This window comes from Triturus cristatus, chromosome 12 (assembly GCF_964204655.1).
Source record: "Triturus cristatus chromosome 12, aTriCri1.1, whole genome shotgun sequence".
Taxonomy (NCBI): Eukaryota; Metazoa; Chordata; class Amphibia; order Caudata; family Salamandridae; genus Triturus; species Triturus cristatus.
The window spans coordinates 764,409,311-764,433,340 of NC_140595.1; the positions used below are offsets into that span (position 1 = coordinate 764,409,311).

Consider the following 24,030-nt stretch of genomic DNA (forward strand, 5'->3'; position numbering starts at 1 on the left):
ATCAACCAACAGAACCCACGCTTGATTCCCGGTAAGCAGTCTGTCTAAAAACACAAATACTCCCCGTTTAAAATAAATAATGCCAGTTTAAAATCATCGGTTAAAACAGATTGGTGCAAAACAGCAATGTGCAAGCAGTGCAAATAAGCAGCTGTAGTTTTGATTTGAATGGAAGAATGAGGGGTAGCCCCACCGCGCGCTCTAGCTTAACTGCAGCGCGGCCGGCAAGCCATCTCCCTCAAGTACCCAGAGACAGGAAGTGAGGAGCGAAAGTGGGCGGAGTCGCGTCAGTCCCTCCGTTCAATCGGCACTGTTCGCCGTGACGGACCGGGGACCGCGATCAACCAACAGAACCCACGCTTGATTCCCGGTAAGCAGTCTGTCTAAAAACACAAATACTCCCCGTTTAAAATAAACAGTGCCAGTTTAAAATCATGGGTTAAAACAGATTGGTGCAAAACAGCAATGTGCAAGCAGTGCAAATAAGCAGCTGTAGTTTTGATTTGAATGGAAGAATGAGGGGTAGCCTCACCGCGCGCTCTAGCTTAACTGCAGCGCGGCCGGCCAGCCATCTCCCTCAAGTACCCAGAGACAGGAAGTGAGGACCGAAAGTGGGCGGAGTCGCGTCAGTCCCTCCGTTCAATCGGCACTGTTCGCCGTGACGGACCCGGGACCGCGATCAACCAACAGAACCCACGCTTGATTCCCAGTAAGCAGTCTGTCTGTCTATTATTTACAATGCATGAAACAGAAGACTGTCAGTAATGAGCCCCACACATAGCACTTTACATGCCCTGAAGGATACTGAAGGGCTTTTCAACAACATAGATTCAGACAGGAGAGGAATGTGATCAGCCTAGAGGGTTTCAGAGGCGTTTCAGTGCCACTCCTCACCTGCGAGTTTTCGGTAGTGTTCAGAAAGACTTCTTTAAGCTGCATAACGGTCGCAAAGACGAGTAGGGCTTTTAATTCTATGTACTTTTATTACATGCTCCGCATATTATAGTCCTTACATAAGACATTATCTGCTCAGCTGCCTTGGCATTGTCATAAGCTTTACAGAGGTGATAACAAGCATCACACTTGAGTGCACAATGACATATGTAAAGGGTGACTTGAAGTGCATGTTTTTGTGTCTGTCAGCAGAAAGCATGTGGGGTGATGATCATATTTCATATCCCCGAATGAGAAGTACAGAGCCTTGCAGGGTGTCCTACTGCTTTTTAATGTTCATTCCTTGCTGTATCATTGTGTCCAATCTGACACATCACAAAACTTATATTTCCTCTGTAGATTTCATTTGTAAAGGCATATAAAAAAATAAGGAAATCTGTGAGGTACTCAGCATTGTTATCTCAAAGTCTGTTATGAGGTTCTGTGGTTTTACTGAATAAGCAGCTACCTATGTCATTATCATATAAAATATATTTATTAATGTTATAACTACACTTTCACAACTGCCTTATTAACCTTCTTGCTTTGTCAAATTTGCTGGAAAATTCACCATTTGCCCACTCTTTTTTCATGATTTTGTCAGTCGGGCTTGCTCGCTTGTCACAGTTAACTCAGTCCAAGTTTTATGCTCCACTACTTTCTAATGTCACCAGCCGATACTGCTAAAGTATACGAAAAGTGAGTGTTAGAATCCGGGTTCTCTGGTTGGCACACGTAGGTACTTGTGACAAGCAGGGAACCTTTCCTCTAGTCAGGGTAAGGGGTTACACTACTAAAACAACCCCTGCTCACCCTCTAGGTAGCTTGGCGCGAGCAGACAAGGCTTATCTCAGAGCGTTATAGGTTAAGCATTTGTGAACACATACAGTAACCAAGTGACAACACTACAAATGGACACCATACAGGTATTTATATTAAAAATAAGGATTCTTTATATAGGATTATCACAAGACCAGTAAACGTTTAAAAATACACAATACGGTTGCTTAGTTGGTAGAAGATTGCTTAGTTTCTCTTAAGTTCTTAAATGCGACACTTTAAGTCAATGTACCTTAGATGCGACACGCATGGGCAACGAAAGTGTTGCAGCGATGCAGATGCGTTGAAGTTCTTGGTGCAAAAGAAATAAAGACGGGATCTTCCAGATGCGTTACGCTTCTCCGATGTTGCGAGAAGACTCGACTCGACTCGATGCATCAGCTACAGCGGCGTCACCCTTGACAAGATGCGACGACAGCGGCCTTGGCAGCGGCACTCTTCTCCGACGTTGCGAGACGCTTCCGCTCGATGCGATGCTGCAGCAGCGACACCCCTTCGGCGAGATGCGACGACAGCGGCTCTGACAGCGGGACGCTTCTCCGTGGATGCGAGGCGCTTTTCTGGATGCGGTGCAATGCGACAACTACGATGGCTGTGATCGCGACACGCTTCCTCCTCGATGCGAGACTCTTCTCTCGATGCGGTGCAATGCGACAGCTACGATGGTTGCGATGGCGACGCGCTTCTTCGGCATTGCGAGACACTTCCGGAATGATGCGAGACGCTTCCGCTCGATGCGATGCTGCAGCGGCGACACTCTCTGTGAGATGCGACGGCAACAGCTCCGACGGCGACACACTTCTCTTCCTTGTGTCGCGCTTCCAGCTCCTTGCGACACCCAGTCCCTCAGAAGGCCCAACAACGGCAGCAGGCACTTCCAAAAGACTCTGGGGAGCTGGGGGTGAAGTCCACTGGTCCTGGGACTTCGTTCAGGGGGCAAGCTCCGTTCAAGCCCTTGGAGATCTTTTAAAAGCACAAGTTGAAGCAAAGTCTTTAGTAGTCTTTCTCCTCTCCTTCAGCAACAAGGCAACCACTGCAGGCCAATCCCCCAGGTCAGGGACAGTACTCCTCCTACAGCTTTCCCAGTTCCTTCTCCTCTGGCAGAGGTTCTTCTTGTTTCAGCAGGATCTAATCTCTTGGGAGCAGTGTCCCAATGCTAATACCCCTAATTCCTTTGTTCCTTTGGGGTAGAGGGGCCTTTGCCCAGTCCAAACCAGTTCTTGAGCACTCTGTTGATATGACTCTGCCTTTCTATTCAGGGTGCAGGGCAGTGACATCAGCCGCTCCACAGGGGGTGGAGCCAGCATTGTGGTAGCAGAGCAAAACCCTATTCAGAGCCATGGTGCACTCCTCCCACCCATCTGGCTGCCAATCTTCCTATTCACCACCAGGCTACCTAGCCCTGCCCCTCTGGGTTTCCCCAGCCCTGTCACTCACACAACCAGACAGGCAGATACACATCATAGCAGAGGCGGGCTGAAATGTTCAGGCAAGCAAATACCAACTTTCTAAAAGTGGTATTTGCAAACACAGAATATTAAAATAAACTTTACTAAAAGATGTATTTTATTATTCTGAGTTCAGGCATACTAAACTCGAATTTCTACCATGTTCCCTGGGTCTGTTAAGATCATAGGATGTAACAATTCTAACAGCCCATTCTGGCCAATGGAGAACAGGTAGCCTTACAATAGTGAAAAACGAAAATGGCTGTCATTCACTATTAGGACATGCCACACACACCAGGGCTTGTCCTACCTTATGCTTACAATGCACCCTGCCCTTGGGCCTACCATAGGGGTGACTAATATGAAGTTAAGGGAAGGTTTAGGGACTGGCAAGTGGGTGCACTTGCCCAGTCAGCATGACAGTACCAGACTGCACGCAGGTTCTGCAATGGAAGACCTTAGATACATTTTACCAGGCCGCTTCTGTGGTTGGCACAACCAGTGCTGCAAGCCCACCAGCAGCATTTGCATTTACAAGCCCTGGGCACTCCTGGTGCACTTTACTGGGGTCTGACAGTAAACCAAATAAGCCAATCAGGGAATCCAACCAACCTATACATTTTAAGTAGGGAGAGCATATGCACTTTAGCACTGAACAGCAGTGGTAAAGTGCCCAGAGTCATAGAATAGCCAACAGCAGGTCAGAAAAAGTACAGGTGGAAGGCGAAAAGTCTAGGGACCATCCGGCCAAAAGGGCCAGGTCCAACAGTGAGGGATGGAATGCCTGAAATAATTTCAGCCACTAGTTAACTACTTTGCTGCATCCCAGTCCATGGTCATTTTGCGCACCATGCCACCTCTGGACCCAGCCATATGCACATCAGTCTTGACCCTTGTGTCACTGATCAGGCAGTTTCATTGTGGCCTGCTTGGCCGTCATAATTTACTTAACAACTTTGTAGCCACCTGACAATTAGCTCTTAAAGGCTGTTTCTCACTTAACATAATGTGTTAGTTGTAGGAGCGCTGTTCGTGCACTTCACCTCCCACCTTCCCTCAGCAATTAACACCGAAGCTCACTGCGGGAATGAGAGCAGTCAGAGCCATCCTCGGCCCCCTCGCCTGCCCCTCCCCCGGGGACTCTGCCTCCCATAAAAGGTCTCAGGGAGCAGCGTGCGAGGCATTAACCTGCTACGACTGAGTTCAGTGATGCACAGAGGCTGAACACCTTATAAGGACTTCACTGAGTCCGTCTCACATTCAGGGTTATCCATCGCTATCAAGGCCTGAGTGCAGGGTTTTATCTCTCTATCGGTCGCCGGGTTTGGCTGCACCCAAATGTTGGTTATGAGGACGCAGTAAATTCATACGAGTAAAGTCACGCAAAGACCACAAGATACTACGAAGCCACGCGCTCACGCCTCTTACTGGACACTCACACCCTCTAGCGGTGAATTCAGACCACCGGCCAGAGGGCAATGGACGAAGTGTTTATACCTGCCATCCGAAGTCTGTCATTCAAGCCTTGTTTCTGCTTCATAGCAGCAGCGCATCTATTCTGGTGTTTGATGCCAGTGTTGAGCGCAGTGCCTGGATGTCAGCTGAAGAGAGACAGTGTGAGCGGATTCTCAAGAGACGGTGATATCCTGCTGGGAGGGATCTTCCGTGTCCACTTCTCAGCGCTGCAGCCACAGATCACCTTCAGAGAGGAGCCTGCAGCAACCACGTGCCAGAGGTAAGCAAACCACCTCTCGCGAGAAGCAGGTTTTGCGTTCATGCTTATGCATGGGCGCCAAAGTTCTTACGAACGACCTGCAATGCACAGCTCTGTCCGGTATCTGACGTGAAATGTAACGAGCAGGTCATGCGAGGGGCGTGGAAAGTTTTAATTCTTTCTCAAAACTGCAGATTTTAAATGTTGTGCCTTTAGCCCCACTGCAGTAGTGCGAAATGTATTGTTAGTTACATCGGAAGTGGGATTTGGGGATTGTAGGAACCAGACGCATGACACTTTGTTCATACCTGGAAGAGGCGCCTCGTGCTGAACACTGTGTGTGCTAACACGGCACAGTGCTATAACCCTCGCACTGCGCCTAACCGGTGGAACTTATTCTCCCGCCCCCCGCCCCACTGGCGATCCCAAAGAACTTAGCCAACAAGGATGGTACAGTTGTGGTCGTTGTTGGCCGCAGTTTTTATTATGGTTACATACATATTGGCATGACTTCGGTCATATTGGGTTATTTGCGAACTGCCATATCTTTGGACACAAAGCCGTGCCCCCCCATTCGTAGTTTGTTGTATCTCCAGTTCGTAAATGACCCGACCCCCCAACCAGTTCTGTTGTTGGTCCTTGATATTCTTTCTTTGGTCCAGTTACCACCGGGACCACCATTTGGTTGGTCACCCAAGCTTTCTGCGTGTAGGGAGGGGTAGCTTTTTCTCCCCCGGAGTTAGGCCCCAACTCACTACCTTTTGTGCCCTGCCGACAGGCTGGGTCTGGGCCGCGAGCGCCGTCTCCGTTTGCTACCCCCCTTTTGTTGGCCAGGCCACATCACCCTGCCGTGCGGCATCCCAAGGTGAGCGGCCCTCCTCCTACACACCGCCCTGTCGGTGTGTCTCGTTAGCCAACCATCGTACAGTTTTCCGCCAACGCTCGTGTTGCTGTCCAGCACTGCGACACTGCTGCTTCGTAGGTGTGGGTGGGTGGGGTTTGCAGGAAAACCACGTCGGTGCGCCGCTCTCCCTGCTCCACGAAGTTAGGAGCTGCTTGGGAGAGCGGTTCCTTATATTCCCCTTTTTCTTCCCGCCGTTCTGGGCATGCACCCCCATTGGGGGGTTTGTATCCTGCATCGCCCCCCCATTGGACGAGGGGGGGGGTTGGTCGCCACCAGGCTAGCTTGTGGGCAGGAGGGGCTACCGCTTGCCGCTTCCGGTCGCCGGAGGCGCCCAGAACCGGTTTTTCTGCCACCTTCGGCGCGGCGCGGGTTATGGCGCCGGCCCCTGAGCCTCTCCCCCCCTTCGGGGAGGAACGGCGGCCTCTGCAATAACCCTCGCACTGCGCCTAACCGGTGGAACTTATTCTCCCGCCCCCCGCCCCACTGGCGATCCCAAAGAACTCAGCCAACAAGGATGGTACAGTTGTGGTCGTTGTTGGCCGCAGTTTTTATTATGGTTACATACATATTGGCATGACTTCGGTCATATTGGGTTATTTGCGAACTGCCATATCTTTGGACACAAAGCCGTGCCCCCCCATTCGTAGTTTGTTGTATCTCCAGCCGTTGAGATGGCCGAGATGACACCTCAAGATTAAACCGCCACCTTGAACCGGTGGAAATGTTCAAGTAGTGCAAATTAGATATCTACAAACACGCGAAGTAGAGCACACTGGAAAGTGTTTGTGTAGTTGTAGGTTTTCACTATTTCTACGAACAATTTGAAGTGTTACACTTAACTTTTAATGTTGTTTCTCCATGAGATTAAACTTCTTTACTGTTTTGGTAAAGAATAAGAATGGTATTACTAATATGACACATTCTTGTTGACTTTCTTTTGTCATGTTTTAGGATGAAAATGATTTCCTTAATTGTGTCCCAAATTAAGAGGGAGTTTGGCACCGGTTTGGCAATCAGAAGTGGTAATAAAAACAGAGCGCACTGTCCCATTTGTGCCTAGGCTTACTTACCTGTATGTGCCAGGTGCATATCGAAGCTGTGGATGCTTGCGGGATGGGCTGACTGTGTGCACCTCTGTGGGGGGTTCAATCGGTGCACCTCCTGACATCTCTGCCCCTGCACCCATGTCTTTAGTATAGCCTGGGTGCCGGGCTTTAAGTGGGCCGGGTCTTGCCGCGGCTGAGCACCAGCAGTTCTAACAAGCATTTGCAATGCAATAGGTCTCGCATTTATGCGAGTTTGAGATATTGACATTGCAAATGAAAATGCCTTTTATTTTTGTTTTTAAAACCTAAATAAAGGGCATTGTCATTTACAATGCCAATAGCTTAAACTCGTGTAAGTACGAGACCTATTGCATTGCAAATGCTTGTTTGTTGCTGGAACCGTAATCCTGCCTTCCTGTCCCTGCTTAGAGGGCAGCTAAGGAATGAGCTTCCCAGAGATAAGCACATGATTTATGAGGTCTTTGAGCTCCACATGAAGGCCCCTTGATGTTTACAATCCCTTGTGTTCGCACTGAAAGGGGGTTGGTTTATGGCCTTCACAGTCGCCTGCTAGAAGCTTCTTAGATGTTAGCTGTATCTGGGCCCGTGTTGTAATTGTGCTGCATGCAAAAAAAAAAAAAAAGCATTTGCAATGCAATAGGTCTCGCATTTATACGAGTTTGAGCTATTGGCATTGTAAATGACAATGCTTTTTATTTAAGTTTGGTTTTTTAAAACATAAATAAAAGGCACTGTCATTTACAATGCCAATAGCTCAAACTCGTATAAATGCGAGACCTATTGCATTGCAAATGCTTGTTGTAGTTCTAGGTTTCTGTTGTAACCTCTAGGGGTGTGAGAAGTTGTGTTGAAGGGGTAAGCGGTTGAGGTAGGTGAAACCTGTCAGTGATAAAGTCTTTTGTTAAACATTTTGGACAAGCCAATCGTGAGGATGTGACTTAATGGCTAGAGCGGGCGACTTTGAAGTTGGCGAACTGGGTTTGAGATTGGTGTCGGCGCAAACATCCTGTGATTCTGGGTAAATCAATTAATCTCCCCGTACCAAAAAAATGAATGTGTCCTACAACTGATGCTCATGTAAAGCGCCCTGATACCTTCGGGTCGAGTTCACGCTATATAAAAAAACTGCAAAAAAATAAACTCTCAAACATTTTTTCCGTGAGAAGTTGTCTTCCTTCAGAACTTGGCGTTGTTTACTCCGGGGTAGACTTTCTACAAAAGTGTTTATTTCGCGTAATGGAGAATCCAACGGCATTATATGCTTCGTAGCCCAATTTTGTATTCAGGGAAAGGGTGGGTTCCGTGCCCTACCATGTATTTCTGTGGAGCACTTTTTTTCCAGTCAGAGGCACTTACAGAAGGTACATGCTCTGGCGTGAGAGGCAGCTGCCATCTCTAGTGAATATGGCACTTTATTTTAAAGCAAGCGCCTTATGCCTCGCCTCAGCAGTGGAAAGAGCTACATAAATAGGAACGCATTAGTGAAGGCTTGGAGCGAGGTGAGATCGAGTGCTGCGAATGAACGCGCACGCTGGGTATTGTCCGTTTGATGTCACCGCACCCCATACAGGCCCTTTTGACAAGTGAGAGTTCTTTGTCCTGAGGGGTGGGGTCTGGGAGGCCTTGAGGCTTCCCTCGGGAATCTCTGGGGAAGGGAAGCTTTCCCTGCTGCTGCTGCACACGCTGTCCCTCCCTTTTTTCCTCGAGCCTTGAAAGGAGATAGGAGTCTTGACTCAGCACCCGGGAAGGAGGCGTGAGGAGCATCTGGGGCCACCCTTGCCAACACATGCTTCATTCGTAGCTCACATGCAGACAGTACAGCTTAATAAACACAAAACCAACGAGACCTATTGGCAATGACAATGTTTGTTTTAGCTGTAAATGGCAAAGCAAATGTGCTGCTGCAGCATTACAAATGCATTTAAACATCAGCGCGTTCCGTTAGTCACCGGTGTAAATTTAGCACCAGAGTGCACGTGATGCCTTAATAAAATAGGTTTGAGTTTGCGCTATATAACATTTGTGAGAGGATGCTCCATATGCATTAAATAGGTGTAACGTATATTCATCTGCAAAGACATTTAATTGAGAAGACATTTAATCGTGAAGTAGATTCCTGGCTCATAAATAGTAAAATATTGTTAATGCAGACCCCATGTTCAATACAGGAATGAGGGTCTTTTTATGTAGTTACTTCGTAAACAAGAGCGATTTTGGACCTGCCAATCGTGAGGATGTGACTTAATGGCTAGAGCGGGCGACTTTGAAGTTGGCGAACTGGGTTTGAGATTGGTGTCGGCGCAAACATCCTGTGATTCTGGGTAAATCAATTAATCTCCCCGTACCTAAAAAAACGAATGTGTCCTACAACTGATGCTCATGTAAAGCGCCCTGATACCTTCGGGTCGAGTTCACGCTATATAAAAAAACTGCAAAAAAATAAACTCTCAAACATTTTTTCCGTGAGAAGTTGGCTTCCTTCAGAACTTGGCGTTGTTTACTCCGGGGTAGACTTTCTACAAAAGTGTTTATTTCGCGTAATGGAGACTCCAACGGCATTATATGCTTCGTAGCCCAATTTTGTATTCAGGGAAAGGGTGGGTTCCGTGCCCTACCATGTATTTCTGTGGAGCACTTTTTTTCCAGTCAGAGGCACTTACAGAAGGTACATGCTCTGGCGTGAGAGGCAGCTGCCATCTCTAGTGAATATGGCACTTTATTTTAAAGCAAGCGCCTTATGCCTCGCCTCAGCAGTGGAAAGCGCTACATAAATAGGAACGCATTAGTGAAGGCTTGGAGCGTGGTGAGATCGAGTGCTGCGAATGAACGCGCACGCTTGGTATTGTCCGTTTGATGTCACCGCACCCCATACAGGCCCTTTTGACAAGTGAGAGTTCTTTGTCCTGAGGGGTGGGGTCTGGGAGGCCTTGAGGCTTCCCTCGGGAATCTCTGGGGAGGGAAGCTTTCCCTGCTGCTGCTGCACACGCTGTCCCTCCCTTTTGTCCTTGAGCCTTGAAAGGAGATAGGAGTCTTGACTCAGCACCCGGGAAGGAGGCGTGAGGAGCATCTGGGGCCACCCTTGCCAACACATGCTTCATTCGTAGCGCACATGCAGACAGTACAGCTTAATAAACACAAAACCAACGAGACCTATTGGCAATGACAATGTTTGTTTTAGCTGTAAATGGCAAAGCAAATGTGCTGCTGCAGCATTACAAATGCATTTAAACATCAGCGCGTTCCGTTAGTCACCGGTGTAAATTTAGCACCAGAGTGCACGTGATGCCTTAATAAAATAGGTTTGAGTTTGCGCTATATAACATTTGTGAGTTTCTGGCATTCATGGAGGGAGGAAGGGAGGCGGCCGTGCGGCCGCGAATGTGAAAGTGATAGCGATCACGATCAAACATCAAAGCGCGGAGCACATGCACTGTAGTTGGCGGCCTGAAATGCACTCGTTTCCACTTCCAAAACTCGCTTACTATAAGTCTATAAGTCTCGCCAGAGCAGCGCTAAAGCGCTGTCTCAGGCGAGACCTAAAAAACCAGCGCGGACAGAGGCACCTTAAAACATGACATATTAAATACACCAAACCCTAAAGCATTATAAACTAAACAATAACATTGATTAAGCTCTTTAAAAAAAAAATCAGCAAATAAAACGCCTCAAACACCTATTTAAGATCCATAAAATGGTGTTAAGCCAGCTATATATGTGGTTTGTCAATCGAATTTCAGAGCATGGTGGCTTCAAACCAAGAACTAGGCCTGTAGTCACAATTTTCAAGTACTGTTTTGTACTGGGTCCTGAAACACCCCAATGCTCATGGTTCCAACTCTGCTGCTTGCAGCTGACCCAAACGCACCCGACTTCTGCAAACCCCAACCTTTGGCAATCAAAGGTATTTGGGCCGCAAAGGACTAGACTGTGTTTTGTAGCTGGGCAAAGGAACTAAGCCGCTGCCTACGTTGAGGAAATGGTTAAATGGCAGTCCATGGTAATTGAAGGGATGAAAGGCGTTGGTCCGCTTGGTTGGGGTCAGTAACCAAACACCCATTCTAGAGATCCAGAGATAGCAGCGATACCAGAAAGCAGCTTTCCCCTCCAAGAATGGGAACATGTGATAGTGTGAGGGTGTGCAGGTATGGTGAGGGACCAAGTAACACAGGAAAATGCCAAGGGCGCAGAATAATTTGCAGTAGCAAAGCAAGCTGGACGCTGGAAGTGGACGGGTGGGTGTGATGTTTGCCAAGATATTAGTGCTTCAAAACACCAGTAGGGATGTGGCTGTATCAGTCACATAATCTGCTATTAGACTGAGCACGTGCAGAGTGTGCCAGGTTACCCTGATTCAGAGCATGTGCAGGGACGGGTCAATTCTTACCCATATTCAAAGGATGTGCAGACACACCGAGTGACTGATTAGTCTGATTCAAAGCACATACAGACACACTGAGTGCCAGGCAACCCTGATTCAGTGTGCTTGCAGACGCTAGTGCCAGGTTACCCTGATTCAGAGCACATGTGGACACAATGAGCCACATGAGTAATGACATGTCTTTATAACCTTCAGTACTGCAAAAGAGACTGTGTTAAGTCTCAGACGTAAACAAACCTGCATTGAGAGAGAGTTTGGGTCAGGATTATCCACTATTGAGTCCCTCGAGGCTGATCCAAGCTTTTCAGGATTACCACTATATAATTAACTCAGAATCCGATGTATTTCATGTTACTTTATCACACGCCGATGCCCGCAAAATAAGGCGCAAGCCAAAGCATCCGTTCCCATTGATAAAATGTTGGCCAACCTTGCTGCCCATGAGCAAAACGCGTGTACTGCCCATGAGTGCTACGTTTGTCCCTGAGCACTATGCTGAATGGCCGGTCTTGTATCCTTATTATCAAAAAAAGGGGGGGAATTAGAGGTTCATGGTTAGGTTCGCCCTCCAACATTACATGTATCAAAAAAAACTTAAGGTAGTCAAGTTACAAGAACCTAAACCAGGGGAATAGGAGGTGTCAGAAATCAACTTGGTTCTGAATTTCACCTATATGAAAGAAAGGGAAAAAAAATGTCTTTTCTTGAGTCCCCTCACTCACCAGGGTTTCCCCATGGTGACATGCGTCATCATTGGGGTCCTCCCAGTCCTCTACGAACTGGGGCGTGCTGCGACTTACGGATTACGCAGGAGCACTATAGGTCAGAATATGTGTAGTGCAAGTGAAAAAGTGGAGTGGGAAAATGTAAAATAATCAGCTAGTGGGCTAAATAAACTTTATTGATGCTCTAAGCTGAAAGGTTAAAAACGGGGTGATATGCTATAGGCCCTAACTATAATGGGTAGGTGTGCCTAGCATATGGTCAGGTCAACTAGTTTCGAGCTTCCCCAGCTCTTCTTCAGGACTCCACCGGGACCAGCCCAGTGTGACGGTACCACTCCTAGTTAACCTAAATAAGGTGCAAAGTGTGAGACGCTGCAACTATAAGGCATGCGTAACAATAAATACATACGTAATGTACGTCTGGTATAATTTTTTAAAAAGCAACAATGTGCCTCATGGTCAACGGAGGGGGTGTGGCGATCTCGTACATTTGTACGTTGAAAGCCTCACTCTTAATCACCTACTGGGGCCAAAGCCTACCGGACCGCATTCCACGGTCTTGTATCCTGACATAGATGTTGTTCAGTGGCAAAGCTTCTGACTTCCGAAAACGAGACTTGTGTGCCCAATATTCACTTAGGTACTTGTGTTTATGGGAAATTCACTTAACCTCTCTGCCTCTCATGACAATTTATTGCTGTTATATATATTTCCATGAAGCGCACTACCTCATTGCAATGTAACTTGCACTGTCCCAATTACATGTTCCCATCCACACTTCCCATCAGATCCTATTTTATCAACTCTATTTTGATGTCGTGCCCATAAGCTGTCTAGACAGATCTTCTGGTTGGCAATAATTCTGCTACAGTAAAAATGTTCTGCGGTGGGGACACAACGCTGCAACTTATTTTGCATATGGGTTGGGGAGCCATTTTGTAGGATATTCTAGTATTTTATCTGATAGCTGGTGATTAGGCCCAAGTACTCCTTGTAGACTCAAATATTTCAAACAAGCCAATCAGTTCCAAACATTTTGATTTGCGTAAATAATAATGTGTTCTCTTTAAAATAGTGAACTGTGCTTATTTTATTAGGGGCCCTATTTATGTACCTGTTCGAGCAGGACACGGCACAACAGTAACAGCTTCAGGGAGCTATCAATCAATGCATGGGACTAGGATAGGAAAGTAAAAATGAACAGACGTTACTTCTGCCTCCACTGGTGAAGCTGGACAGACTGGCTGGAGTGTGACTGGATACAAGGGGGAGGGGGGTTAAACTCTCAGCGGGAGGACGACTCCAGGGCCTAATTAACTTTACAGCATGCAGGCGGAAGGGGTGGGAGGAAAAAAATGGCACTGAAATGTATGCACGTGTGGACAGCGGAGCACCACAAGCATTCTTCTCCAGCAAGTGACTAGGGCTGTGTGTAACATGAGAAGTTTCCTATATCATTCAGAAATACTATTTATATAGCGTACATCATCAAATGAACTGGGTTCAGGCGCTTAAATAAAACAGAGGTATTACGGCGCAGGTTAATATTGGACCTTTATCTATCACACACTGTCCATCAAAGTATACTGAACAGTGTTTTGCCAGTTATTTTGTTTCTTTGTACCAGGCCCACACTGGAATGTTTGGCATGGCACCTCAAAGGCCAAATCAACATGCGAGCATCCTTGATTGTATCTGTCTGGCCCAGTGGGCGAACGAAAGAAGTGGTGGTGGGGTTGGGACATGGAGCAGGGAACAAGTATGTGTAGATCACAGCCCCTTAAACTCAACTACAATGGAGAACGGGTAGAGACATTCACCCATCCTTAACGAGAATGTCAGAGAGAGCAGAAGGAGATAAGACAAGCAGTATCTGATACGGGGAATGCCTTTTTGTTAATGTGCAGAAATAAAGTGGTGTGGACTCGAAAAGTGGCTCCATGCCAAAGCTCCGGCCCCGCCATGCATAATTGATGGGAAGGGGCGCGGCCACCAGATGAGAGCCCATATAACCTTCCGGTCGAGATCCCGTTCTATAAAACTACAACAACAACAAAACGAGACCTATTGCATTTTCAATGCTTGTTTGAACTGGATAACAAGGGACATACAGGATGGATCATGTATACAAACGTTGGGAGGCCCTGAACTGTGTTGACCAACAAAATTCAATGCTTTAAACCAATAATGTAAAGTTATACAAAATGATTAAGTGGACACATTGTATCGATTATTAACATCACTCCTTATGACAAAGAGAAAAAGACCCCAGAGCTCACCTCATTCTTCGGTCCTCTGCTCACGGCTTTCCCGTTCGAGCCTGGGGTAGCCATGTCCTTGGCGTGTGGGCACCTGCTTCTCAGGGAATCCGGGCTGTGGTCGCCATTGCTGCAAGGCGCGCTGCAATCCAATAAACCATTCATCATGGGGCCGGGACCTGCAGCAAGAAACAGGATATGTGGAGTGAGGGGAGAGTGATCAGAGAAAGTTGGTATCACGGAGGCAGCGAGGTAAGGACAATGGAGTAATGGGAGAGGGAATGGAAAGCATTAGGCCTAGAGGAAGGAGAGTGAGGACAGAAGAGGGAGAGAGAAGCAACGGATGAAAGGAGAGAAATCGAGAGAATGAGATACAAGAACATATAGGGCGTGAGGAGGGAAGTATGGAAAGATGGTAAATGGGGAGACGGACAATGCAGCATAACGGGCGAGGGTAAGTACGGAGATGGCGGGAGGGAGAAACGAAGAAAATGAGAGAGAGAAGGAACAGTAGGGGGGAAATGAGGAGAGAGAAACAATACAAAGAAACTTAATGAGCGAAGAAAGAGTGAACTCGAGCGATGGAAGGAAGTAAGGAAAGGAAGTATATTGGAAGAGGTGAGGTCCAGGAGCTGTAGTGAGGAATAAATTGGGTGGGGGGATAAGGAGGGAGGGTGGTTGAAGAAAGGACGCAGAAGGTGGGCAACTAAAGAGTCTCCATAAGAAGTGATGAGAAGCGGAGTCATGGGGAAGACACACCTCTGCGATCAGCTGTCCTGCAGTTCCCCCGGGGTACAAGAAGGCATCCACTTCTGTCAGGACAGCTAATCGTAGCAAAAAGACAGAAGTGGATGCCTGCTTGTGCCCCGGGGGGACTGACATTAAAAAAAGACACGCGAAGCGTCATTTTCGTTGCTATGGCAACAAAATAGTGTGTTGCGAGGGGCTAGCAGTGCTTTTCAGGCTGCCAAATGGTGTGCGCGCCCGGCGCACATGCACTGTATTTGGAGGCCTGAAAAGCACTAGTTTGCACTTCCAGATCCCCCTTTTACAAAAGCTCTCGCGAGAGCAGCGCTAAAGCGCTGGCCCAGGCGAGACCTAAAAAGCAGGTGCTGAAACGGGTCTCTATCGGACTCACTATTTTTGCCCTCATCCTCAGGGTGGAAAAAAACCTCTTAAATCTGCAGCAATACCAACCACCCTTCACCGCCTTTGCGGTAACTTCAAAGAGACTCGTTATAGTTCTTTTACATTTACAGGTCTCATCATTTCAGAACGGAAGCATTTTCAATACTATATGCAACAAAGCCTTAGTTGTTGCTTATGTATCTTATGCAACTAACAGCCATTGACAAAGCCAACAGGTCTAGCTTGTTGTAAGCAATCCTACATTTTGTATTATGTATCTGGATGCAATCACAAGCAGCACAATGCCAGTCAGTCAGCACACTATGCTCTGCACAGATTTTTAGCTTACATGTTTTAAGCCATGCCCTGTACTGCATCTGCCACGCCCCTTTGATAGAGATCCCAGATTTTTCATCCCAGTTAAAGCCCTGCCTGGGGGGAAAGACAAAAGCTTTCTTCCTATGCTGGGGCCATGTCACTGTGCAAATAAGGGCACGCCCCCTTATGCGCTACTCCTTTGCAACATGCAGGGCTGCAGGCTCCAGCCCAACAGATTGGGGTCTCCAATCCCGCACCCGAGGGCTCCTACATCCGAGGGCTCTTGTCAAGCACTCAGTGTGAGGGCTTCCTTGTATCTCAGTAGCCTTACTCAGACTTTCTGCTCTTGGGCTTTCCGAATATGGCTCAGTGGCTCTGTCCATGTAAACGTTCTTCCCTACTTTCTCTTGGTCATGGATTTTCCCTTCTTAGGCTGCTTCTGGTGAGAGCACATCACGTGCACTGCGCTGCTGCAGGCTCGGCCTGGCACAATGCCACAGGACGGCCATGTCCCTTCTGCTCTAAGTGGCAGTGAAGATGGCTGTCCACGGGTCAGTCCACCTCCTATCAACACAGGGTCTAGGAGACTCAAGACTATTCCCAGGTATGTTACCACATTACAAGTTCGAATAAAAAAGAATTAACCCCCCCCCAAATAAAAGTCAAGCACACCCACATATACAAACACACACATGTACACACTGACATGCATGCACGCAGACTTAAACACACCACATCACACATGCCCGCACATCCAAACACACACAAAGTAGTTGTGATTGGTAGTCAGACTTCTCATATTTTGGGTGAGGTGGTGGTATTTCTGATACAATACTCCACATAATGTCACATTTATAGCTTCACAAAGATGTATTTTTAGGAGCAGTATTACCCATGCATACCTCCTAAAATAATGAACCGGCTGCATAGTCTTCTACAGCGTGGTGCCAGGTTGAAATCACAAAGTTTGGTCACTCTTAAGGGCATTTCTTTACAACCAATAAACATCAGAGGCTAAGATAGCAGATGCCGACTCTCTTGTCACATAGCCACAACATCATAGTTTCTCCTGGCAAGCCATCTTAGTTGATGTCTTCCTTGTCAACCGTCCATGTTTTTACTACTCTGACCATCTGCGTTTACTCTCCCCACAATTGCCACCGCCTTCAGTCCTTACAGGCTGGATGGCAGCACCGCACCTCTTATACCATCCCCTTTAGATCTGCATGGACCACCTTATGGTGACCCAGCATCCCTCCACTCCCTCTCTCCTCCAACTGAATGAAGGTCACATTGCCATCTAGTACCTTTCTGCCTCCTTCTTGGGTCTGTTGTGCAGATCTGGTAGGCTGCATCCCTTGAGCTCCAGTAAATGCTAGGTCGCGTGTATGCCACGGGTCGTTGCACATCACAAGATGGCATTTAGTGCAGCACTGTGGATGGTTTAGCCTTATGCTCTCTCATTGGATGGCATCTGAGGGCAGAGATGTCTAGTCCGTCAGCATCAAATCTCCGAAGTCAAATGTTGTTATGCTCTCTTTGACATGTTTGTCATGCACTTCACCTCCCTCGTCTCTCTTGTCTTGTTTAGGTGATCACCTAAAATGGAAAGCAAGCAGTACATTGGCTAACAGTGCAAAGGGTGACCCAGTCCTCTGGTCAAAGTACAACCTGACCACGGCTGATGAAATGTAACTGAGCCTGCTCTCTGTGCCACCTCATGGGCACATGTCATGGTCAGGAGAGTAGTCCTTGGTGCCAGCGGGAGGAAGGGATCCTGAAGCCCACTCGAACAGTTTTTCCAAAAGGGCCAAAAAAGAATCTTTTGTGATTCAAGTTCTCAGTGCAGAACCAAATGCGAAATATTTCAAAACATCTTTTATTAAATAACGAACATATTGTTAGCCAGGGTTCATCTGTGTTTTTAAATTTCGCATCCTCACTTCGTGTGCAAAAGACACCTTTCTTTGTGCAAGGATCTCAGTGCTAGAGAATCTAAGGTCCAAGGCACTGCACAACTGAACTAACTCTCTCTGACACACAACAAGACTGATCTAAAAATGAATCAAAGCGAATGCGCATAGGCAAGACAATAAATACACGTGCGGAGCAATATCATTGCCACCTCCGCGTCAATGAAAAGAGCTGCATCACTCTAGTCCAATAACAACGCTGGCCTGCACTGCTCCATCAGGTGCAACTAGAGACTCACATCCCACCCTGTCTGTTAGCATCCTCAGGCTGGCACCAGAGGGTTACAGACGCCGGTTCACACTGCAGCCCGGGTGTGTTATTATATGTCAGCTGAATAAAATCAGTGTGACGATGATAACAAGTGAAAATATTGCAACTTAATAGATTTAGGCATTCAGATGCTGGTGGCCCTGCGCTAGCTACCACCTGCAAGACCGGCGCCCAACCTGGTTCATAATTTCAAGGTAAACAGTTCTTTTTGTAGGGAGCTTTAATCTTCACTTTACATAAACCAAACAGTCATTGACTATGATATATAAACTAATTCTTGTTTAATGTTGAGACATCTGGCAAAACACAATCTAATCAAATGTTGCTATTATAGCTAGAAACATTCATAGTAGAGACATTCATAGTAAAACTGCTGCTCCTTTTATGAAAGCCGTTATTATATGTCATCTACGGCCACCACACCCAACATTACATCAGCCAACGTGTTTCGCAGCTAACAAAGGCACTTCTTCAGGGCTTCAAGTTCCTTCCTGACTTATAAGCACCATAGGGACGTCAATTATAAAAGTGCTTGCTTCAAACAAGATTCAAAGAAACAGAAGACGTCCAAGGATGTGAATTTCTCAAATACCCCCTCTCCCCAAAGGTCACAAATAGTGTGACCCTGTATCTCAATCATGCAATCTATTTACTCTCCTTCTCCTTCGATAGTTGAAACCAAAATCTCTCCTTCCACTCCAACCCGGCCAAAAGAAAAAGACGATGGCCGTGTGGGCCTCCCAGTCTCAGAGTGGCTTCTACCTAAACGTTAGATGATCAAGATACGAGAGCTCGCTGTTTGTGATCTCAAGCTGACAATATTTGAGGAATTCAGATCCTTCTGAAGCACATGGTCAGTGACTGGCTACCGCCCCCTCCCTATGACCTCACCACCCCCGGACACAGGAACATAAACATGGTACCTTTGGAAGGCGGGAGGTCGCAAGACCCCCCGGCCGTATTTATTAAGTTATAAAACAATAACATTTTTATAATTGCATGATAAACCGTTATACAAAAATCAGCAGGACATTAGATGCATTATTGTCAACAGGTGTGAGTGACTATCCTTAACAAAGACTCTAATACAGATGGTTTCCTAACCGAGTCTAACATCCTCCTCTGCATTTTTATATACTAACATTTCTGGGCCAAATGGCAAGGTCGCTAACCGGTGTCAGGTCCTACTAGCTGCGCCTCCCCTACAGATGTGCGCATGCGCAGCCGGGCCCGGTAATTACCCGGTCCACGCCGTGAACTTCATTTACCCACTAAAGGAGGGCCCTTACTCTGCGCCATCCGGTGACATCATGAGTATGCGCGCGCGGGGTGGCTATCAGCCTAAGGAAAGCGTGACTCCCCAACCCGCGCCCCTTTGAAGCACCAGTTACCTTGCCCCTGAAGTTCTAGGAGGGGCCAATGGCCCCTCCCCCTGGGCGGGAACCTCCATAGGATGATGCCCGCCCCCTCAGACCTTAAAATAGTTGCTCACCGGTCATAACCTTACCGCATGCCCCATTCCTAATAAATACGACGACCTATGGGAAAAAATTCTAAAGGACAACTACACTGACTAAAAGCATACATCATGTATAACACCGTAGAGCTACAAGGGAAAAAAGGGCCTAAACATAATTGCACCAGCGACACATAATACAGTACCATTCACTACATTGGGAGAAAAGGCCTACGAGAAAGCATAATCAGCAACATACCTTCTAAATACAGTATCGATCACTACAATGGGAGAGAAAGTCCTAAAAGAAAAAACCACATCAGAAAATAAACATTTCAGATACAGTTTACCGCGCCTGGGAAATTAAGCTAACAACAACCTAGCAATTTACACACTAAATCGGACTCGTAACGCATCAACCGCGTCCTCCAGGGATGGTGGGTGGGAAAAACACGAGGCCCCGAGCGCAGGGCACGTCCGGTGTGGGGGAGCGTCCAGGCAACAAGGGGGTCACCTGGGCGCTCCCCGCCTCTTTATTCCCCAGCGGCCCGACCCCTCCCCCCCGACCCGGACGTCGATTAACGTCATCCGGGTCAAGGGTGGGGGGCAACCAATCGGTGGCAGGGCGCGCCCCAGAGGACACGCCCCACCACCGAGAGGTCCGGAAGGCAAGGGGGGTCGCCGCACCGCCATGCGGGCGGGGGGGCCAAGAGCCCCCCCTTTTCACATGGTCAGTGACTGGCTACCGCCCCCTCCCTATGACCTCACCACCCCCGGACACAGGAACATAAACATGGTATCTTTGGAAGGCGGGAGGTCTCAAGACCCCCCGGCCGTATTTATTAAGTTATAAAACAATAACATTTTTATAATTGCATGATAACCCGTTATACAAAAATCAGCAGGACATTGGATACATTATTGTCAACAGGTGTGAGTGACTATCCTTAACAAAGACTCTAATACAGATTGTTTCCTAACCGAGTCTAACATCCTCCTCTGCATTTTTGTATACTAACATTTCTGGGCCAAATGGCAAGGTCGCTAACCGGTGTCAGGTCCTACTAGCTGCGCCTCCCCTACAGATGTGCGCATGCACAGCCGGGCCCGGTAATTACCCGGTCCACGCCGTGAACTTCATTTACCCACTAAAGGAGGGCCCTTACTCTGCGCCATCCGGTGACGTCATGAGTATGCGCGCGCGGGGTGGCTACCAGCCTAAGGAAAGCGTGACTCCCCAACCCGCGCCCCTTTGAAGCACCAGTTACCTTGCCCCTGAAGTTCTAGGAGGGGCCAATGGCCCCTCCCCCTGGGCGGGAACCTCCATAGGATGATGCCCGCCCCCTCAGACCTTAAAATAGTTGCTCACCGGTCATGACCTTACCGCCACAGGCCAGCATTGTTAACCGACGATCTGGCCTCCCCCTTACCTAAACCTAAGCCAGGAGCGCGCTTACTTTGCAAATCCCTCCAACCAGGCCCAGACATTATTAGCCCACAAGACGTTCGCTGCCTCAGTCAAGTGCACCCCGTCCCTCAGGTAGAACTGCTCGACCCAGATACACCCATGCGGAATCGTCTGCAACCGAGGGGGCTCGAAATAATTTGTCCAACTGTGTGTTGATCCTCCGTACCGAGTGATTCAACGCCCTGACCGAGTCCCCCCCTCGCCACTGCCACAGAGGGATAAGTTGCGACCAAACTACTGTGGAACCCGGACAAGTCCTGGCCACCCACCCCTCAGCTGAAATGATCTCATCAATAAGCATGCGCCTCCCCAATTTGGCCAAATCATTCTCCCCCAGGTGAAGTATCACCACTGGCGGGGGAGCGGGCTGCTGAGCTAAGAGTCCCTGGAAAAAGTTCCGAAACTGGCTGAGGCATAAACCCCCTCTCCCGAAGAATGAGATATCAAACCCCTTTTGCGCCGCCTTCTTCCTACGGTCTCCTGAAAGAAAAACATGTTCCGCACGCCTAACATAAGAGTGGCCCACAATCCAAGTCACCAATTTCCTGTGTCCTCCGTGCTGTGCCGATGTCGGTAGTTGGCGCCCGGTGGCGAGTTCCTCCCCTGCGTGACAGGTTTGAGAAACTGCAAAAAACCAGAAACATACCAGGCGTGAGCACCATCCTGTCACAACATGGGAACTCGCATACCCTTACCCTGTGCGAAGAAGGAGACCGCCGCCCTATGTCTGCTCGCAGCCGCCACTGAGCGCCCTTCCCTGTGCATCGATTCTAGGTAAGCTGCAAAGCTGTCCTCCTGAGCCCACCTAACCTCCCATTCCTGCCCCAAAAAAGCCCGGTAAGACAAAAACGCCCCTTCGTAAGCTGTCTTGGTCCTGGGGGCTAAGCTAGCAACCACGAGGTCCTGTAATCCGGGGCACCAATCTGCCAAAGTACTGCCGGGAATTGCGCTGGCTGGGAGTCTGCTGCAGGAAGATGTTCCCTGAAAACCTGCATTTTAAAGCGAGAAAGGGAGTCAGCTGCATTGTTGAGGATGCCAGGGACATGCTTGGCTCTGAAAACCACATTCCATTTTAAGCATTGCAACACAATCTTCTTTATTAAGCGCAGTATGAATGGACAGCGTGCCCCCTGCTGGTTTATACATTCCACAACTGTCATGTTATCAGACCAGAACACCACGGATTGATTGCATAAGTGTTCCGGCCAGACCATCAATGCTACCCATATCGGGAAGAGTTCCAGAAAGCCAATATTGGCGGTCAGACCCCGTGTTCTCCATTCTGCCGGCCACCGCTGGGCGACACACTTGGTCCCCAGGATGGCACCAAAGCCCGCACTCCCCGCAGCGTCTGTCCATAAGCCCAATTCTGCTGATGTGGCGGGAGGACCTGACCACACTACTCTGCCATTAAAATCCTCCAGGAATGCCATCCAAATAAGCATATCCCGGCGAACCTCAGATGACAACCTCGTGCGGTGATGTTTCTCCCGTAACCCTTTCATAGCTTGGGCAATGGAGCGTGAGAAAGGGCGTGCCATTGGGATGACCCGAAGCGCGAAATTCAATTGCCCCACCACTTCCTGTAGCTGTTGCAATGTAACCTTGTCTTTGCGTAGGCATTGAAGTAGGGCTGCTCTAAACCTAGACACTTTGTCCATGGGTAACCTGAAGCATCCCTCCACTGAGTCAATTTCGATACCAAGGAATTCCAAACAGGTGGACGGTCCAACCGTCTTCCCCGGCGCTAGCGGGACCCCAAAAGCCCGCATGAGCACACAAAATTCCTGCAACGCCCAAGCACACTCCTGAGATCCCGCCGCACCTAAGAAAAGGAAATCATCCAGATAATGCATAACCTGCCGGTGGCCCGTCGCCTCTCTCATGACCCATTCCAAAAATGAGCTGAACGTCTCAAAGTAGGCACATGAGATGGAACAGCCCATGGGCATGCATATATCCATATAGAACTTGCCATCGAAAGTGAAACCTAAGAGATGGTGGTCCAGAGGATGGACTGGGAGGAGACGGAAAGCAGATTCTATGTCTGATTTTGCCATCATCGCCCCTGGCCCCAGCGCCCGCAATAAGTCAACTGCCTGGTCAAATGAGGCATACTTTACACTACAAATTCCCCTCATCAATCGCATCATTCAATGACGCTCCTCTAGGTGCCGACAGGTTGTGGATCAGACTGAACTCCCCTGTCTCTTTTTTGGGTACTACCCCTAGTGGAGAACACACAAAATTGGGGACAGGCACCGTCTGGAAAGGGCCAGCTATCCTACCCAAGGACAGTTCCTTGCTAATCTTAGCAGCCACCACTGCGGGGTTATGTTGTACTGACAGTTGATTCCTGCAATGTGCGCTACCTGTGTACCCCCCTGCCGGGATCCTAAAACCTTGGGAAAAACCTTCCTGAAGTAGAGTGGCCGCTGTGTGATTCGGGTACCTATTCAACCAAGGGATCATTGCCCAAACATCTATAGGGGTGGGGATATCCAAATTATCTGCACTACTCTGGCTTCCCCCTCCCCCTCTGACTGTGGTTGCCCTGCTTAGACCTGCAAGATGACTCGGGGTGGGAGGGGTGACCGCAGACTGCACATGCATGTCTAAATCTACAGGTGCCAGGGGCCCTCGTGCAGGTGCGCTTATTAAAATCCCAGCACACCCCTTTTCTCTCAGACCCCCCCCTACTCCTACCCGGGACCTCGCTCCCCTGGGCCGACCGAAAGGGGTGTTGAGGACTGGTGGAGTACCCCCTGCCCGCACTGGTGGACTGGAGTGGGGCTGAGCTCCCTGAGAACTGCCTATGCCACGACACAGAGTCATCCCTATCCCATGTCAGTGATGAGTCAAATTCTTTAGCTTTCCTGAAATTGACATCATACTCCTTCCAGGCAACCCCCGGGTACTGCTCGCTCCACCCCACAATCCTACTCTGGTATCAAGCCAATGGCGCCTGCACATTAGGAGGCCGTTCGGACATGATGGTCGTGAATACTGCGAAAGCCCTAACCCAGTTGAGCAAAGTTTCCTCCACCCTAAATCTAGAACACTGTGCCCTCCATTCACTAGGAAGCATCCACTCCTTTAGTGTCTTTGCATGTTCCATTTCCCTGTTATCAAGTAGCAATGAAAAAATT

The 24,030-nt window shown here is 48.4% G+C and overlaps 1 protein-coding gene across 1 annotated transcript in view; it reads left to right on the forward strand.

Moving 5' to 3' along the window:
- Positions 1-4,819: 4,819 nt before the first annotated feature.
- The window catches only part of LOC146782758 (extracellular calcium-sensing receptor-like), a 303,286-nt gene continuing 284,075 nt past the window's right edge, over positions 4,820-24,030 (forward strand). The window contains exons 1-2 of the mRNA XM_085637232.1: positions 4,820-4,956; positions 7,717-7,722. The gene's annotated coding sequence lies outside the window, so the exon portion shown is untranslated. The remainder of the gene's footprint in view (positions 4,957-7,716; positions 7,723-24,030) is intronic.